Consider the following 19129-nt stretch of genomic DNA (forward strand, 5'->3'; position numbering starts at 1 on the left):
CTCTCTCTCTCTCTCTCTCTCTCTCTCTCTCTCTCTCTCTCAGCTGATAATTGTGCATTGTTCGACCACAATCTGGATGGAAGCAAATGACATTGCGTTATTTAAATATCCAGTCTGGTTGGATCTTAGAATATCTTGTAAGTGTTCATTAAAAGTCCCTGTACTGGTATCTTTCCAGTATAGAGCGCAAAATTAAATGATTGAGTAATATTTAAACAAATCATTAAATAAGTAGTGGATTAATTAAATGCATCATAAAATAAATAATTAAATATTTAAATAATTAAATAAATCATTAAACATATAAAATGAATTAATTACATGCGACATTAAATAATTAAATCTAATTTAAATCTAATTAAATACATAATTAAATTGTTTAAAAAAAACTATATAAATATTAAATTAATGAATAAATCATTAAATAAATAAATGTACCTGGTATATAATTTTAGCACTATTTTGCGTCCATTTTCTTTTTTGAGTTAATTTTACATTTACGCATGAGCTTCGTGTCTTTTCATTTTCAGGGTTGTGGCTAACAGCACGTTACTGAACCACCGTGGGTTTTAAAAACCTTTCAAATCGAGTTCTTTGGACCTTCTGGTTAGTTTAGGCGCGTTTCTCTCACAACGCAACTATGGCTGGGCTTGGTACAATCCGAGATTTATTGTTGACTCTTGCAGATGTGACAATATGACAGCTTCTGTCTCTGTTCTTCTTCACTCTTAACCAAACTTTGCACGTTACGCACTCTGGACTGCTGACATTTCTCAGCCAATGGGAAGATCTTAAAGGAGAGATGATTACACCCACCTGCTTTGATTGGCGTGCCGGTAATTCGTTTGCTTCAATGAAAAAGATCCCAAAGCAAGCTCTTAAATGAAAATGGAGGCAGAGAGCTATTGTTTAAATGAAACTGATTCAAAGCTAGTGCTGAAATGAAATACACGGGAAATTTTATGTACAGATTTAATGATGCATTTAATTCATTCACTGCGTATTTAATGAGTTATTTATATATTTAATGATTTATTAAATGATGCAAATTATTAACTCACTATGTGTTTAATGATTTATTTAATTATTTAATGATGCATTTAATTAATTCATTATGTATTAAATGTTTTATTTAAATATTTATTTAATGATATAATTATAATTTATATCATTCATATAAATTTATCACTATATATCTAGTGATATTTAAATGATATCAAAATATGTATTTAATTATTTAATTTCGCATGTAATTAATTAATTATAAGTATTTAATTATTTATTAAAATATTAAAATATTTAATGATGCATTTAATTAATTCACTGTGTATTTAATGATTTATTTAAATATTTATTGAATGATTTAATTTGGAGTAATTTGGCCCTCAATATTCCAGCATACCAAAACAAGTTTACAGAAATAGGTTCGCTGAAACTGAACGAGACTTGATCTAACATCTTGCCACCATCTAGTGGTTGAACTAGTGGTACTGTTAACAGCAAGTTAGAAAAATTAAATTATATATAGTTATTAATTAGTCATACCTAATCATGTTTTTAAAAACCCATGCATGAGTTTCTGCCAAAAAACATGATTACTACATTATTACTTTAGTAAAACTAGCTTTATATTCATTTTTATTACTGTTATTAAAAGTAGCATTAAAGGAAATATGAGGAGTGAAATCAAGAAACAGAATGGGAAAAAAAGTGGGACAAAGGCGGAATCGAGCCTTTATGCTCCATGCCACTGCAGTGACACTTATGCTGCAGTTTGTCATCAATTTCTATTTTTCCACCAGACTGGGGCACAAATAACCAAGAACTGGCATCAATTAGTCAGGACTCAGGAAGATAGAGCAGTTTGGACCGGAGGATGAAGCAGGAGTGACACATTTCTCCAGACTGCAGTCTTGGGCTTTCCAGTTTGGAGGTTTTATCAGTGAAAAGACTGAAAGATTGTCATTGTGTTTTTTGCTGCCTTCTTGGACAGGTCACTCTTAAAAAAGAGATTTTATCTTAATGCATTTTTATCCTGAAAAAAGAAGGAACAAATGAGTTGCCAGTGCATGGCTAAATGGCAGAAAGTGTACGGAAAGAAAAGCTTAAAAGTTTTTATGTTTACTTTATTATTGTTATATTCTAAATTTCTATCTAATTATTTACGATTTTTGTATGTGGGTGGGGCTTGTTTTCACACATTTTACTCCAATTAATATTTCTCAGTAAAGGTTTATTTTCTAAAGTCAGTTAGGGAGAAGCAGGTAAGCACATAGCATAAAGTCTTGATGACATAAAACTATTGAACATTCCCATCATTATTGTACAGGGGAAAAAAAGATACAGTTCACTGAACACATGCTGATCCTGTTTGATCTCACACTATATGGAGTAAGTTGTTACAATCAAAACTGCCATTAAACAGCCTATTGTAGGCTTTCTAGCACATTTGAAACTTGTGGAATGTGAAAGGTAATATTAAAACTAATTATTAAAAAAATGTCAGCCCACAAATATTGCAATGAATAAATAATACAAATGTATAACATTTATGTGACAAACTTGACCCAATAAAAATGTGACAACTTGCCACAACCTGATATTCTGAGAACACAAACTTTCGGTTTAAATCTACTTTCATTTCGTAGATGACCTTTGCATGAATGTATGACAGTGTGGTTTTATTGTGTTAACTTGTTTACCCAACAGAAATATGATGATATTGGAATTGTAGTTTAAGTTGTTAGGGGTACGGAATAAAAGAAAAATGATCCTAATTTAAGAGAGTTTTGAACTATTTCTTTGAAAACAACATACAAAATCACTGCTAGAGAAAACATGCAATAGTTTAATTGGCCGTTTGACTCAAAACTACAAGCTACGTTATATAGCCCGTGACAACTTTCCTGTGTGACAACTTGCCCCAGGCTCACCTATAATGTAAGTAATGATTTATGAGAACCCTATTCTAAAGAATGTCTTAGGCTAGGCCCCCATGCGAAGGCCCCCTTCCATTTTAAAAATATAAAGGCAGCTATGTATAATATTTTATATGTGTATAAAATATTAAGCGTGCAAAGACATGTTGTTTCACAAATTAAATCATTTGCATTTATGTTGTCATTGTACAATAAAGCCAAAATAATTATCAAAATATTATGGAAAATATTACTTTGTATTAAGTTGGCAGCATGTTTTTTCTACCCACTATTAGAGTAAGGTAGATGTATAAACCAAAAGAATTGCTTTTCACAATAAATAATATTCTAAAGCAGTTTTACAGAGGATAGTGAATAGAAAATAGACATGTAGATATACTGTAACTCAGATACAATGCATATGCAGTTCTTTGATGTGCGTAATGTATGTCACAAGGAAGGAGAGATAAGCAATAAAATGCAGATGTGATCTTTATTTCTTACTGTTAAAATCTGGGGATGTGAAAAAAATAAAATATTAAAAATCAGAATTAAACAGATATTTAATTAACACATTACCTTTGACAAGCAGCCCTAAAAATACATTTAGTAAAATCTTTGTATTTCTCTCTCAAATTTTTCTTGGGTCCTCTAGCATCCCTTTGGGCATCTCCAGACCCCATACAGTTAAAAAGAATAATAATAATAATAATAAAAAAAAACTTTATTAGAATATTAGAGAAACATTTTCCATTCAGATTTATTTGTATAGAGCATTTCAAAATGAATACTCTTCAAGAGCAGCTTTACAGAAAATAGTGCCATACAACCAGTGTTGAATTGTTAAAATACTGTCTAACTGTTAAAATACATTTTGTAAAATTTCCGCAGACTTTAACAGTCCCTTTGACAAGAAAGGCAACAGCAGTGAAAATGCCATCAGAGCTGCTCAGCTGCAGGGTGCGGCTTCAATGCACCTTCATCATTCTTATAACACCTCTAAGGTTTCTAATGTCTCTACATCTGTGATGCACATTTGAAAAATCAGCCACTGAATAACCCATACTGATGGACTAATAATCTAAACAACAATAATAATGCAAGTCAGCACATGTGTGCATCACACCTCGCTGGGAAAGTAGTGACTGTAAAGATATAACGTATGCACAATGTACTCTTAATACATTCACAATAATTCCATATGCAGAATTTAAGTGGGGAATTACCAAAACCAGCATATGTTCACTTAAAATATAACACAAATACTGTTTTTACTTCCAGTAGTTACAAATGACACGTGCATAACGGTTAATAGGAAAGGACTGGGACTAAAAAAATAGTCTGTCTCTAGCTGTGTTGTCTTCACAGCTTCATCAACTGAAGTCAATGGGCACCATCATCCTCTCAGCTTTATACTGAGAGTTCATAAGCACTAAGGAGCTCTAAAATACCATCAGCACCAGCAAGAAAACGCAGTTCCACATTCATCCACTTTGTGGTGGAGTCATGACATTCTGATTCTTTAATGTGCTGGAGTTTTCTATGGAGAATACAGAGTCTGATAAATATAAACGTTCATAAACAAATAATGTTGAATACTAAAAATGTAATTATGAATATGATGTGATCTTATGTCACTATAACTGTTCCAGCCAAAAAAAAATTTGAGTTGTGTATTGCATTAATTCATTAATAAAATACTCAACTCAATAGAAACATATAGACAAATAAATACAAAGATATAAACAAAGACACAGACCTACATACAAATATCACGATTATCATGCCGGCATATTTCGGCGGTATCTTTATTTTAGTTTCACATGTCAGTTTTCCCTTGTTTATTCTTTGAACATGAACTGTACATTTCTCACCTTATCTTGGACTGCCTTAGGTATGCCAGAATGACACTTTACTGGTTCGCCATGATCATACAAGACTGAAAATCAAAAAGGTAACATATAATTATTTTCATTTACACAACAGTTGTGGTCCACTAATTTGATTGGACAAGTGACGTTCCAAATGTGTTGATGTTTTGTATATTATCAAATGGAACGTTTCACTGTTGTATCACCAGAGTCTTTCTAGAAAGTCAGTCCACTATCAGCCATCTTTGCAACACTCTCGGTAGACTATTTTCAGTCATGCCAGTGCAGCTTCTATCTACTTGAATGGGTAACAGCAATAACATTTTAAATATTGGAATCATAAATTGTGTTTCTTTACCTCGTATTACACTAAAACGCGCAATTTCCCGGCTTGTACAGCTAATGTGCATGAGCGTTAGCGAGATGATTGGCAGGCGATGTCTGTATCTAAAAGCTGATTGGCTCTTTTACCTGTAAGGCGGGACTTCCTTTCTACATTCGTTGACCGTTGGGCGCTAGAGCTTCTTGGTTGGGTGTTCCAATTTCTCCCATTCATTTAAATAGAAGTGGCCTGTCTCTACTAAACTGTCTCTGGTATCACTCAAAAACGCTTGAATAGAATGTTTAAATGTGTCTTTAAAAATAAATAAACATTGAAGGTGCTGTAAGTGATTTTAGCCGTTCTACTTCCAAGAGACTGAGCCGTTAAAATAGCGGTGCTCCCTCTTTCCTGCACCCCAAAGATACCAAAATGAGCTTTATTGAGAGCAGAAACGGTTGTTAAAAACAACAGCAGCAAAATATCGCCCTCAACTGACAACTGTTATGAACAACATGCCATAAAAATGGCATAAAGCCTCAATAATTTGCTGTAAGTACAATACTAAATGAACGAGAAAATGATTGACAGGCAGAAAGCATGAGTGACCATACACATTTTTGTTTGCTGTTTACAGAGTCTAGAGCTGTCAAAGAGATCGCTGAGAAATTTCACAACACTTATTTTACTAATATCTTTCAAGGAGCAGGACAATTTTTTTGCATACGCTTCCATGAAAAAAATCACTAACAGCACCTTTAAACGTATCAAAGCTTCCATTCCTTTGCATTTTAGTTCACAAAGTGGATTCACTCCAGGTGAACATGTTCAATTCCTGCTGTTAAATAAGTTAATATATGACTGCTAAGTGTTTTAGATTCCAAGTGAACACCTGCATACACAATACACATTTTGCCTTTACTGCTTGGTCTAACGGCAATCATTATCCATCCTCCGCATCAGAGTACAGTTTTGTAGTTTTATTTTTGACAAAATGGAAAGAACACATACATTTTCTGTGGAGGACATTTTCTTCTTCAGATTTATTACAATTTGTCCCTATTTTTATTTTTTTTCAAATATAGCACAAATTTTGGTTACAGTCAGTGAGTCACATAATGGAAGTAATGCGGCCTATCCGTAAATATCAAAATACTCAGTGTTTCAAAAGTATAACCACGAGACGTAAAAACAATATGTTAATATGACTTAACTTTACATTTCTCCCTTTAAACCCTCCAAATTTGGCCACATTCACTTGGTTGTGCCACACCATAATCCAGATTTGTGTTCTTATTTAAAAAGATCGAGGGACCATTTAAAATAAATTTTTGTGGTAATCAATATTATGCCACAAAAGCTGTCGATTGCTCTTAACTGGTATTGAACCTGGAACATTCCTTTAAAAAATCCAGGTTGCATTGAAAGGTTTACTTCTGGGGTGCCACCCAAATAACTGTCATTTTGAGATGAATGGGAATGCTAAGGTGTAACTTTCTCCTCCTAGTAACAGCTATGGCACAAACAACTGTTCACCATATCCGCCCCTCCGGCTCGTCATCGACGCCCCGCCTCTTAGGGCCGCCCTAAGAAATGAAACCACAACAAATCATATTTATTTTATTCGATTTAATTAACACAATGAAATGAAGCTGTAAAACAAGATTAAGCCACAAAACAATGCAATTAAAGGAATATTCCAGGTTCAATACAAGTTAAGATCAATCGACAGCATTTGTGGCATAATATTGATTTCCACAAAAATGTATTTTGACTTGCCCTGCCTTTTCTTTAAAAAAATAAATAAATAAATAAAAAAAATAAAAAGCAATATGGGGCCCACTTTTTGAACATTAAAATACTCACTGTTTCAAAAGTACAGCCACAAGACATAAAGGCTATGCATGTAAACATGATTTTAGTCTGATAAAATCACTTACTAACCTTTTCAGTGTAAAGCTATAGTCAATTTTACAACATCATTGCCATGACGATGTAATTAATGTCAACAAACCCTATCCAACTGTAAAAATAAAAATTTAAAGGGATAGTTCACCAAAGAATTTACATTCTCTCATCATTTACTCACCCTCATGCCATCCCAGATGTGTATGACTTTCTTCAGCAGAATGCAAAAAATATTCTTCTAAAAATCTTTGAGCTCTGTAGGTCCATACAATGTAATCAGTGATCAGACCTTTGTAGCTCCAAAAATCACCTACAAAAATATATAGAAGTAGTCCATAAGACTCCAGTGTTTTAATCCATATCTTCAGAAGCAATGTAATAGGTTTGGGTGAGAAACAGATCAAAATTTAGGTCCTTTTTTACTCTAAATCTCAACTTTAACCTTTCACATCTGAAAGTGAAAGTTAAAGTGGAGATTTAGAATAAAAAAGGACTTAAATATTGTTCTGTTTCTCATTCACACCTATCATATCGCTTCTGAACACATGGATTTAAACACTGGAGTCTTATGGATTACTTTTATGTTTCCTTTAGGTGATTTTTGGGGCTACAAAGGTCTGCTCACCATTCACTTGCATTGTGAGGACCAACATAGCTGAAATATTCTTCTAAAAATCTTCTTTTGTGTTCTGCTGAAGAAAGAAAGTTATAAACATCTAAGATGTAATCTAGGAGTAAATGATGAGATAATTTGTATTTTTGAGTGAACTATGCCTTTAAACAACTTTACAGCTCAAATAATACATGAGTTTTAACAGAAGAATTAATGTTATAAAACTTTATAAAATTATAAGCTTCAAATTTCTGCCTTTAAACCATCCAAAAAAAAAAAAAAAAAAAAAAGGCCCCATTCACTTCCATTGTAAGTGCCTCACTGGAAATCAATATTAGCTTTTTTTAAAGAAAAGGAGGGACGATTCGAAATTTATTTTTGTGGTAATCAGCATTATGCCACAAATGCTGTTGATTCATCTTAACTTGTATTGAACCCGGAATATTCTTGTTAAGCCACAACACAATGAAATTAAACCACAATTAAGATGAAACAAAAAAATATTAATACACAACACAACGGAATTACCGGTAAGCCTTTTATTTAAAGACAATTTTGTTGTGTTGAGGCATAATTTCATTGTGTTTTCAGTTTTTTTTTTTTTTTTTTTTTTTGCTTTAATTTTGTTGTGTTATGTACCCCAGAGTCACCGTACATTACACTTTACACATTACACATCTGAGAACCATGTTTATTCTCAGCACAAAGTCTAAACCCAGTCTGTGCATTTGCAGTTGCTGGTGCTATCAAAGTGACTGTTCAAACTCTAGAATTACAGTCCCTGACAACTACAGTTAATACTAGCCATTGTGGTGTATGTCAGTAGATCAATATGATTAATTATACTTCTCTATAATTTAGGAGCCTCAGTTCAGTTAATCCCGATAAACACCACCTTTTCCACACATATGGTATAACTGACATTCAAGAAGGACCCAGTTACTATGCAAAATAACGCAAGACACAATTGTTCTATATTTCTATCGTTCACTAGCTACCAACGTCTTACAGTATGGTTGGTACAGCTGTCTTGATTCATACTGCTTGTTTTGCTTTACACACACAATTTTGCTAACTCACTTATTCCAAGACTTGGTGCATTCTTGCATGAAAATTACAAAACTTCAAGGCCATGCCCACTGACTTGGGCGCGTTTTGCATAGCACTGCGCTGTAGAGGTAGTCTTGAAAAATGGCTGGAATGTGGCATTTTTGCGTCACAAGCTAAACGTAGCGAAATTGCAAAAATAACAGTTTTTAAACAATGTCTTTGATTGGTTACACAAATAGATAGTTCATACCCAAATTCACTGCATTGGTTGAGTCAATGTTGCTGTGTCAGGCGGAAATCAGCCTATACAAAGGGTTTACTTAAAGTTTTCTCTGCATATTTAGATGGGATAAAAAAGTAATTTAAATCATGAAAAATTACACACATCAGTTTTAACTACCATGTCACATACACGTACTGGTCACTTGCAAAAAAAAAAAGTGCATAACGTCCCTCGTCATAAATCACATCATAAACACAGCACAGTATAAATAAATTATTATTATACTCACAATTTAGTCTTTTATCAATGCTGTCCTGTTTGGTCAGTATACGTTTTTCCTTCTCCTGTGATCTGGGGTTGTGTGATTGTTCCTTTCTGCTCGCCATCTTTCACTCTCTTTCTCTCTGTTCTCTTTTCTTGCTTTCTGCTGATTAAACTGCAGTCTTAGGTACTGCACACTTTTTACTTACTCTTCAGTCTCACAATTTCCATTTTACACTTTTAATTTAAACATCATGAAAATAAATGTAAAAAATTAATTAAAGTAAAACTCAAAAACCTATTTGTACAGTACATGGAAAAAATATTTGTTTCTTACCTGGGAAAAAGCTACACCTGAACAGCAGGCATTTATACGTATGTATGTTCTCTAATGGTTCGCCCCACTTCTACTGCCAAAACCTTGGGAAATGTTTCTTTGAACTTGTTAAACAGGTAGTGGGTGGGATGCACAGATTCCTACGCAGCCACACTTTTGTGTCGCAGTTACATATTAACTTCTATAACAGGTGAATATTGATAAACACAGAAACAATTATCAAGTGCAGGAGGTGTGCTTGGATTGAACATTTATGAGGGTCTAAACTACTGTCTTCATTCAGTTATCTAGATAATTTCAGTAACCAACACAGTAACAGACTAATTCTGTGGAGTGCTGGGTTTCCTTTTAAGAAGATCTTGCATCAAAAGAGACTAATATGTCTCTGACACTAAAGAAACATTCATTAAAGGGATAGTTTGCCTCTTTTAACTCCTCTAAGCACAGAGTTCTCATAGCGTGGCGTGAATGTGGGGGGATAACATGATCACATGAGAAATTGACATGTTGCTTCCGAATGTACAATAAATGTAGCTTGGAATCGACCTCATTCTGCAGAATTACTGACTATTGCCATACCCATCACAAATTTTTGCATCAGTTCAAATGTGTTCACCTTTCCCTGTGGTGCTACTGAGCAATCTACTGTACAAGACACAAGTTCTGGTCCCACCATGGAAACCAGGAAGTAATTGTATTCTCATAAACAATTGTGAGCGTGATTCGGAGGTTGCATATCGCTTTAAAATAAAATGTTTACTTGACTGATGGTCAGGTTTAGGGTTGTGCTTCGGCCACTGAGGGCTGTGGTTTGAATTCACAGTGTGTTCAGTCTGGAGGTGGTAACTGGTAACTACAACGCTGTGATTAGCTGATTACTCAGTCATATTCAGATATATCTATGCTGCTGTGTTGGGGAGTAATGCGGCCTTCAGGTGAAGTCACAAATATCGTAATTACGAGTTACAAGCACATAAATGACCCAGCTAAGTTGTATTTACTAGAGCTGGCTATCACCAACAACAATATGATATGCATCACAACACAGAGGCCATGATATGATACGTACCATCATACATGTTTATAGTAAACTGTATAACATCATACTGTGACATATAAAACACATTAAGTTCCATAAAAGATAAGGAAAGCAAAATAGGTAATTCTGTTGCCAAAAAAAAAAAAAAAAAGTACTTTTATTGGCCCTTTCTTCTATCTGCTTTTAAATAGTTTCGTACCCTTACTATAGTTAAAAATATTCTGGCTTAAAAACTAATATTGTGTGCAACAGGTAGGCAAAGCCTCTAGAATAAGTCAAAAATCCTAAGTCCTAAAACAAATCAACCACAACTCACTTCTACACACTGTTCTTCTATTTAAATGAAGAGTTGTAAAATAAACATAAAATGAAACTGTAATTAGGAAATGTAACAGACCTCATAGCCCATATTTTAGGCTACATTCATAAATATGCAGGAAGTGTCACAGATTATAGGCAGTGCAAAATATGGTGTATTTGGATCAAGTGAAAATACATGTTAGCCTGCAATTGCATTTTCGTAATATTGTTGGGCTAATTCACCCTCGCATGTGATATCCACAATGCCTCCACGGCAGATCTTTGGTATTTTCCGCATCTCGGTTTAGAAAAGGCCATGAAACAGAGGTGGAGCCAGGAGTTTTTCACAGGGGTGGCCAGAAAGGGGCCAGCGATCAGTGTGCGCACATGTTAAGTCTCCTGTGTGTTGCGGTTGTACAGGGACGGTTCCACCTCTAAAAAACTCAATTGTGCCCAAGACAAAAAATTATCAAAACGGCAATTGCGAGTGGGGTGGCCAATGGGGTGGTAAAGCTTCGGTCCATGGTGGCCACGGCCACCCCTGGTACCCCCTTGCTCCGCCCCTGACACTTCGGGCCAATTCGATTTTTACAGCCACCTTTATCCGATTCACAATCCATGTAATGTAAAATGTGAACTGCTGGATATTAAGTGATTTAAACTCAGAGGACCTCCTGAGATTGTCTGAGATAATTTGCAGTGCTCACATATAGAAAAAAACTGTTTGCAGGTCACTGACATAAAGAAAGAAAACTCTTCATATGCACGTTCTGTGAGATGTGCTTGTGCTGCTGTTATTTAACATCTCAACAAACAGTGAATCAGACATGTGCACCATGTGTGACCTCTGTGGTCGTGTACATGGGCAGAGACTCGGAGACGACCTCCGTGGTCGTGTACATGGGCAGAGACTCGGAGACAACCTCTGTGGTCTTGAACATGGGCTGAGACTTGGAAACGACCTCTGTGGTCGTGTACATGGGCAGAGACTCGGAGATGACCTCTGTGGTCGTGTACCTGGGCAGAGACTTGGAAACGACCTCTGTGGTCGTGAACACTGGCAGAGACTTGGAAACGACCTCTGTGGTTGTGGACATGAGCAGAGACTTGGAAATGAAAGCCTTTCTTCTCCTCCTCCTCCAGACGGCCAAAGTAGGCAACGTAGGCTCTGGGGCAGATGAGGCTGGCAACGCTGGCTCTGGGATGGACAAGGCTGGCAATGCTTGCACTGGGATGGACGAGACTGGCAAAGCTGGCTCTGGGACGGACGAGGCTTCCAGCTCGTTGACTGTGGCAGGTGTGGGCGTTGGCTCGTTGGCCGTGGCAGGCATGGGTGTCGGCTTGTTGGCCGTGGCAGGCAAGGGCACTGACAAATTTGTGGGAAAGGGTCTTCGTGGCCCTACGCACCGATATCAGTGGCGGATAATTCAGCTTGGAGACAAGGGCCATGAAGGCTTTCAAGCAATGAGTCGCGGAAGGCTGGACTGTGGTATGGCGTGGAGCCGACTCAGATTTGACTGTGACATGGCGTGGAACAGACTTAGACGTGGCTGTGACATGACGTGGCGCAGACACTGATGTGGCTGTGACATGGCATGGAACAGGCTGAGGTTTTTCTGTGACATGGTATGGAGCAGGCTGTGGTGTTGCTGTGACATGGCATGGAGCAGGCTGAGGCGTTGCTGTGACATGGCATGGAGCAGGCTGAGGCGTGGCTGCGACATGGCATGGAGCAGACTCAGACGTGGCTGTGACATGGCATGGAGCAGGCTGAGGCGTGGCTGTGACATGGCATGGAACAGGCTGAGGTGTGGCTATGACATGGCATGGAGCAGACTCAGACGTGGCTGTGACATGGCATGGAGCAGGCTGAGGTTTGACTGTGACATGGTATGGAGCAGGCTGAGGCATTGCTGTGACATGGCATGGAGCAGGCTGAGGTGTGGCTGTGACATGGCATGGAGCAGGCCGAGGCATGGCTGTGACATGGCATGGAGCAGGCTGAGGCGTGGCTGTGACATGGCATGGAGCAGACTCAGACGTGGCTGTGACATGGCATGGAGCAGGCTGAGGTTTGACTGTGACATGGTATGGAGCAGGCTGAGGCATTGCTGTGATATGGCATGGAGCAGGCTGAGGTTTGTCTGTGACATGACATGGAGCAGGCTGAGGCATGGCTGTGACATGGCATGGAGCAGGCTGAGGCATGGCTGTGACATGGCATGGAGCGGACTCAGACGTGGAAGACTTGGAAGCCAGAACCGGGATTGAGAGAGGAGGATCTTCTGCAGCGAGTGTCTCTAAGATTAGCCTCACATATGCCTCCCACGTGCAATCTCCGGTCTCTGGCAATTCCCTCTGTGTTGTTAGTCCGATTCGGTAGATGGATTTCAGGGTGTCATCATCAAAACCAGTGTGGACGGCAACGGTGGAGAAGAAATGGGAGAACTCTCTTATTGATAGGTCCGCCTGGCTCAGCTGTACGAAGTACACCGCTAGATCCATTTTGTGGTCAGTTGTTCTGTAACGTATGGAAAGAAGTCACGAGAGATGGATCTAGGTGCAGCAAAACAGTCTTTAATAAAATAAACAAAATACAGGATAACATGATAAACATAGGAACAAAAGAAACATCCACGAGGGGAAAACACAGCAACAGAGCAAAACATCTACGAAGGGAATGAACAGAAATCAGGGTATTATAAACACAAAGACTAATGAGGGAATGGAACACAGGTGTGAACAATTGCGGACAGCTGGTAGTGATGAGGGCAGGGAATTGTGGGACATGTAGTCCGGGAGGAATAGATGGCAGGGGAGAAACACAAGGCAAACAACAGTGAATCATGACAACTTCATATATCTACAAAAAATGCACTGAAGTGAGTTTAAAAATATGAATGAATACGGTCAATGATGAAAGAATTAGAAACAGCCAATCCCCATGCGGTGTCAATGATTTGTATTAATTCATCTCTAGAGGCTTCTGTTATACTGTAAAATCAAGTCGTTTTAACTGTAAAACCCTCCAGAGAAGGGTTTTATCGGCAATTATCGGCATGGATTTTAGCAGATAACCAATAGTTCCAAAAAGCAACTATTGATTAATCGTCTACCTCTATAATCAAACGTCTTTGTGTGTAAGCAATGACATATCTTGTCAAATGTCACTCTTACTCTGTTCAGACCAGGTATTATCTTCCATATCGGGAGATGAGAACTCAAGTGGACAGCGCTAAATACAGGAGCGAACAGGGTCCGAAACAAACAAGTTGTTGGGAAGATGAGCTAAATTACCTGCCACTGTTCAAAAAGTACCAGCATTTTGGTTAATATCATACCCAGGTTGAGATTAAAAGCCAGTTTGCATCACGTGATGGGTTCACTCAAGTTTCAAAGTGCATTTACCAATGGGAAACTTGAAATACTAGGTACCTGAGTTGCCAAACTGTGACGTTGCAGGGGGCGTATCGGTTTTGCTAAATTATTTTAATGTGTGATTAAGAGCTATTTGACAGAGCTTATAGTCAACTAATGTGAAGCTATTGTGCAAATGTGTTATGCAAGTTAAAGCTGAAGTCTGCAATTTCTGTGCCACTAGCACCACCAAAGGGATTTGCAAAAATAAAAATTGTTTTCAAACAGCCTGCTGAATGTGCAAAATAGTAGTATTTCGTATGCATTTATATTCAATGATTTGTTGCCTAATGGTACAAAAAGAAGGCGACTACTAAGAATTGTAGCCAAACAATCATTAGTATCAAATAAAGATACACTAAACATTCTTGTTACAGTTTTATTGTAGTTATTATTTTTGATGCTATGTAAAATAAAATTGTAAAAAAAAAAAAAAAAAAAAAAAAAAAAATGCATCAACTTGAAGAGACTTTGATATGACTTGGTTTTAAGAAATAGAATGTCAGTATATGAATAAAAACAAACCAACTGTAGTAAGACACTATACTTGAAGAATGTTTATGGATTGTCATATCAGATTTGGAACATGAAACCTTTTGGGTTACCAACCCAGATCTGTAGCTAGACATATTATGAGAGGGTAGGGATCCTAGGAATAATTCATGGGAGTCAGTGGAGGGATTAATAAGGCTAAATGAAGAATTTAAGGAACTAAAGGTGTAGTTTAGTGGTTAAAGATTGAAATTGGTGTTTGGGCAGAGGCCTGGAAGTTGGTGCATATGTTCTGGCTCGCTGAATTGTGGTACGTTGGTGGCCTGGGATTTGCTGGGCTGCTGGATTGGTAACCCAAAGTTTGCAGTTTGAAACCCTGTAAGAAATTATCCATGAACAATCCCCATTTTGCTGGATGGTGACTTCATAAAAACATATTCAACTAGTCCAATTGTGTGACAATACAAATTTACATTCTCTTTTTATTACCATTAATACAGCTTTTTTTCATGTTTTGTATTCTTTGAATTGGGCCTATACATGTTGAAATGGGGAAAACAACAACTGCAAGGGACATCTTTTCAATTAACTTGGACTGAAACCAAATGTAGATAGAAATGTATCAGGCCTGTGATTTTTCTTCAGCTACTTTACAGCTACTGTAGTTTGTGCTTAGTGGGTAAGTATGCAAGAACAATTCCAATTTATGCAGCAGGCTATTTTTAACATTTGCTGAGTGACCAAACCAGTTTTACTTGACATAATTTGCATTTACATTTTTCAAATGTCTTGAGCACTTAGGCTTCCTCTTCTCCAGTGTTCAAGCTCCTGTCAGCATCATTATCTGTCTACCTCTTCATTTTGGATAATTATTATGTGATTGCAAATATTTACACTTTAAATTTGGCAACAGGTCAAATGTTTTGCTGCTGAAATCACAAAAAAAAAATAGTCATTGCTAACTGAAATATGAATCACTGCCCCCAGTGGCCAAGGCTGGAAGTGTTGTTGAATGCATGGGCACATGTGAGTTTTCAGTTTCCGCATTAAATGTCCACAGAGTGGTGCCAAAAGCAGGTTACAAAGCAAGTTTTGTTATAGGTGTAAATTATGTAAGTCAACAGGAATGCATATTTCATTAACTCTGACCCTTAACCCAAACTCTAACCCTAAACTTAACTGACAGTTGAGCAAAAATGCAACTTCTGAATCACGCTCACCATTGTTTATTTGAACCCAATTACTTCCTGGTTTCCATGGGACCAGAACCTGTGTTATGGAGGTTGCTCTCACAATGTGCTAACAGTAGGAGTAGAGGGAAATGTGTTCACAATTAAGTTAATGCAAAAATGTCTGGGGGATGGTAGTCAAAAGTGCCCACCCCAAGTCTTTATGATATTTAGGTCTCTATATGGCTTGAGTCCAATGCTAAAATCTGCAACAATGTGAGAATTTAAAAATGAGCACAGAGATGATTACACAATAATAACACAATATCGCATTGCAGTAGCGGATACTGGAATGGGCAATATAGGCAGCCGCTTAGGGCGGCAATGCTCTCTGGGGCGGCACGTCAGGTTACCTGATTGGCCACTCCTGCACAGAGCCTGCAAGATCGCGATGGGAGAAAGGTGCCCCGAATTGTGCTGCCCCACCCCTGGCTTGCAATGGGAGAAAGATGCCCCAAATCATGCCACCCTGCACCCGCAGAGGGCCTGAAAGATCATATTTCATCCTCGTAGCGATCAGTACAGATTCATCCTCATATTTATAACTAGTCTGGCCAAAGCCTGTAGAAGTCTAAATAAGTCAGTTTCCACTGCTGAAGATTGGATTATTAGTAAAATACACACACTGATGTGCTGTGAGGAAGAGCTCTGCTTCGTCTTCCTGCCTACCTGCCCTCTCACTGTGGTCAGTCTGTTCCAACTGACACACACATGCACACACACACACAAAAGCCAGGACGCAGCATCTTTTGTCACTGTACAGATAAAATCATTAAGCCACGCTTCCCTATCTGTCACTCACTCGACGTTGTGTCGATGTAGTGACACTAGGGGTCACTCTTGGGAAAAGGCCAATGGGAATTGGCGAGTGGAATTTGCATGCCACTCCCCCTGGACATATGGGTATAAAAGGAGCTGGCTTGCGACCACTCATTCAGATTTTCTCTTCGGAGCCGAGCGGTTGTGTTCAGCGAGCTGAATTACTCTGCCGATCCATTCACCTCGAAAAGCTGTTGGATTTACGGTGCATTACAGTGGCTTCTCCCACTCTTGCACTGGTGAAGTGCAGAGAATGCCACTGGGCGCCACAGCAGCTAAAAGAGTATATTCTTCCTACTGAAAGAGTATATTTTCCCTTCTAAAAGAGTGGCATTAACGGAGAGCATCTTTTTTAAGATGTCTCTCCGTTTGTGTGTATTTCCTGGTTGCGGTCGTTACCTTTCCGCTTCCAATGGCCACGATCACGGTCTTACGTGCTTGGGCGTTGCCCATGCAGAGACAGCGTTCACGACTGGGTTAAGCCTGTCTCTATCTCTTGGGTAGTCGACTTGTCCCCAAAGGGCTGTTCGACACTCATAACTATGTTGGGGGAGGTTACGTGTCGACCTGGTGTGCTGGCTATGAGGCACACAGTAGTCTGCCTACCACACACCGCCAGTTCATGTAACACAGTTCAGCCAATTGTGGCGTTTCGTATAGGGACCCCTAGTGTCACTACATCGACACAACATCGAGTGAGTGACAGATAGGGAACGTCATGGTTACTTGTGTAACCTCCGTTCCCTGATGGAGGGAACGAGACGTTGTGTCCCTCCTGCCACAACGCTGAACTACCCGCTGAAATGGCCGGACCTTATATCGGCTCCTCAGCATAAAACCTGAACCAGCTGGCCCCCATCTTCACACAGATCTTCAATAGATCACTGGAGCAGTGTGAAGTCCCATGCTGCTTCAAACGTTCCACTATCATCCCCATCCCAAAGAAACCAAAAATCACAGGACTTAATGACTACAGACCTGTCGCCCTGACGTCTGTGGTCATGAAATCATTTGAGAGACTGGTGTTGGCCCACCTGAAGAACATCACTGGACCCTTTCTAGATCCCCTTCAATTTGCTTATCGAGCAAACAGGTCTGTGGATGATGCAGTCAGCATGGGATTGCATCATATCCTGCAACATCTGGACAGACCAGGGACATATGCAAGGATCCTTTTTGTGGACTTCAGTTCAGCTTTCAACACCATCATCCCAGCTATACTCCAGAATAAATTATACCAACTCTCTGTTCCCATGTCTATCTGTCAGTGGATTACCAGCTTTCTGACGGACAGGCAGCAGTTTGTGAGACAGGGGAAACTCACTTCCAGCACCTGTACAATCAGCACTAGTGCCTCCCAGGGATGTGTGCTCTCCCCACTACTCTTCTCCCTCTACACCAATGACTATATCGCCAAGGAGCCCCTGTCAAGCTCCTGAAGTTTGCAGATGACACCACTGTCATCGGCCTCATCCGAGATAACGATGAGTCTGCATACAGATGGGAGGTTGAACAGCTGGCTGTCTGGTGCAGTCAAAACAACCTTGAGCTGAACACGCTCAAAACGGTGGAGATGATTGTGGACTTTAGGAGGAACACCCCAACACTGACCCCCCTCACCATTCTAAACAGCACTGTGACAGCAGTGGAGTCATTCAGGTTCCTGGGCACTACCATCTCACAGGACCTGAAGTGGAAGACACATATTGACTCCACTGTGAATAAGGCCCAGCAGAGGTTGTACTTCTTTTGCCAGTTGAGGAAATTCAGCCTGCCTCAGGAGCTGCTGATACAGTTCTACTCAGCAGTCATTGAGTCTGTCCTCTGCACTTCAATAACTGTCTGGTTTGGTTCAGCTATGAAATCAGATATCAGAAGACTACAAAGGACAGTTCGGACTGCTGAGAGGATTATTGGTTGCCCCCTGCCCCCCCTTCAAGAACTATACTCTTCCAGAGTGACGAAAAAGGCTGGAAAAATCACTCTGGACCCCACTCACCCTGCCCACTACATTTTTTGAACTGTTGCCTTCTGGCCGACGCTTTAGAGCACTGAGCACCAGAACCGTCAGGCACAGGAACAGTTTTTTCCCTCAGGCTATCCATCTCATGAACAGTTAAATTGCCCCATTGAGCAATAACTATGTGCAATACTCAGTTTAGTCTTTCTTATATTTATCCAACACATCCAACCTCCTCTGCCATTTCATTCCTCTAGAAAAAAAAAAAAACATTAAATATGCACTGTACATAACAGATTGTATTAGATTTGCACTACCCATGTGTATGTGTGTATGTATGTATGTGTGTGTGTCTGTAGGTATGTGTATAATT

General features: G+C 38.8%; 1 long non-coding RNA gene across 3 annotated transcripts; it reads right to left on the bottom strand.

The window, feature by feature from the left end:
* Positions 1-2190: 2190 nt before the first annotated feature.
* LOC127432677 (uncharacterized) lies at positions 2191-9617 on the bottom strand. Of its 3 annotated transcripts, none has more exons than XR_007895778.1 (4): positions 9501-9587; positions 9192-9329; positions 4793-6694; positions 2191-4458 (listed from the first exon to the last, which is right to left on the bottom strand). It is a non-coding gene; the product is annotated as an uncharacterized LOC127432677 (long non-coding RNA). The 3 variants fall into 3 exon arrangements; XR_007895777.1 differs by having other exon boundaries at positions 2192-4458; positions 9192-9326; positions 9501-9617; XR_007895779.1 differs by having other exon boundaries at positions 2853-4458; positions 4793-4857; positions 9192-9326; positions 9501-9617.
* Between the last annotated feature and the right edge of the window lie 9512 nt (positions 9618-19129).

Source organism: Myxocyprinus asiaticus, chromosome 42 (genome assembly GCF_019703515.2).
Source record: "Myxocyprinus asiaticus isolate MX2 ecotype Aquarium Trade chromosome 42, UBuf_Myxa_2, whole genome shotgun sequence".
Classification (NCBI taxonomy): Eukaryota; Metazoa; Chordata; class Actinopteri; order Cypriniformes; family Catostomidae; genus Myxocyprinus; species Myxocyprinus asiaticus.